General features: G+C 46.9%; 1 non-coding gene across 1 annotated transcript; it reads left to right on the forward strand.

Annotated features, from left to right (window-relative positions):
* Nucleotides 1-668: 668 nt before the first annotated feature.
* On the forward strand, nt 669-746 carry Trnaa-cgc (transfer RNA alanine (anticodon CGC)). The gene has a single exon. It is a non-coding gene; the product is annotated as a tRNA-Ala (tRNA).
* Nucleotides 747-1715: the final 969 nt, after the last annotated feature.

Here is a 1715-nt window from a genome sequence, read left to right on the forward strand (position 1 = left end):
GACAACACTGTGAGCGATCTGGCAACGCTGTGTTTTTCGCCTTGCGCAGACTAGTGTGTTCGTCCATATGCACAGTCCGCGTTTCAGCTCCATACAGCCATCACGTAATTTTTGAGAGTGGCGTCAGAGCAACGCTATCCCATCACGTTTTACGTTAAACTTGAAGAATACGCGAGTGTAGCCTTTAAAAAGTTGAAACAGGCCGATGGGAACATCCCATACCAAGAGCATAAGTTTTTTTGCTGGCGCAGATCATTTTTCGAAGGCCAAGAACATGTTGAAGATGAATGTCGCCTGAACACATTTCACTCCTGTCGTCTATGGCCCATTCGCACCTAAGTTACTGGCCGACGGTTTTGGACAGTGCCATTTTGTCATGTATAGTATACTATCTCACGTAAACAGTTTACAAACTTAGCCATTTCCATTCTTGGCCCGAAAACCAATGATTGTCTCCTTTTGGATGTCAGATAAATCGCTTCATTTTCGCATTACGACAACGACTGCGCTGTTTTCGTGTGCCGCCCCCCGCCCCCCTCCCCCCCCCCCCCCTCCCACGCGCTTTACATATCATCCACTGCGAGTGTTGCCACCTGCAGTCTGTGAGCGGTTATTTCACTTTGACAGGGAACATAGGCGATGGTCACTTCAATGTGACTGGACCATATGGCCGAGTGAGGTGGCGCAGTGGTTAGCACACTGGACTCGCATTCGGGAGGACGACGGTTCAATCCCGTCTCCGGCCATCCTGATTTAGGTTTTCGGTGATTTCCCTCAATCGTTTCAGGCAAATGCCGGGATGGTTCCTTTGAAAAGGGCACGGCCGATTTCCTTCCTAAACCTTCCCTAACCCGAGCTTGCGCTCCCTCTCTAATGACCTCGTTGTCGATGGGACGTTAAACACTAACCACCACCACCACCACCATGGACCATAAGTTTGTATGTGATTGTCCATTGTTTTCATTCCTATGAGCTATTCTAGGCGAGCATATTTTAAGTACAGCAATGAGCCATTCCTGTTAGATAATAAATGCTGTGAGTACGTGATGCCTGCTGCGTGTGTCCAACGTTACTGAAACTGTTCAGGTGGAGACATGGTTACAACATGTACACAGGCAGTTTAGTCCCATCTTTTGGACTTTGAGAAAGGTCAGATCACTGGTATGAGGAACATGAAGCATCATACCGATGCAATGCACAGAGGGTTGGCTGTGCTGCAGTGATTGCAGATTGAGTAATGATGAGGTAAGGAGAACAATACTGCCAGAACAGCAGGCACAGCTCCTTCCACAAAGAGTATCACATGAGAAGATAGTAAGACTGTTCGGCTGGCTCTGATGGACAGGCGGATGACAACGGCTGAAATCTGGGTGGTAGTTACAGGCAGAATGTCACAATGAACCATTGGTAACAGATTACTGGAAGTTCGGTTGATATCTCTAGTTGCCATGTGTTGTTTACCACTGACACCGTACCAAATATATTGGGATCTTGCTTCATGTAGAGCCAGAATCAACTGGAATGTTAAAGGAGGGGAGGCTTCTGTTTCAGGATGTCACATTGACACCAATTTGTCAGTAGCCCCCTACTGAAAAATCACAGAAAGCAGCGATCCTACCATACTTCCTCAGCTTCTGAGACTATGATATAGGGAGCTAATAAATAAGACAACAGAGAAGCTAAATGCTTGTCAGCAGAAACCAAGAAAGGTAATC

Source organism: Schistocerca gregaria, chromosome 3, assembly GCF_023897955.1.
Source record: "Schistocerca gregaria isolate iqSchGreg1 chromosome 3, iqSchGreg1.2, whole genome shotgun sequence".
In the NCBI taxonomy this organism is placed as follows: Eukaryota; Metazoa; Arthropoda; class Insecta; order Orthoptera; family Acrididae; genus Schistocerca; species Schistocerca gregaria.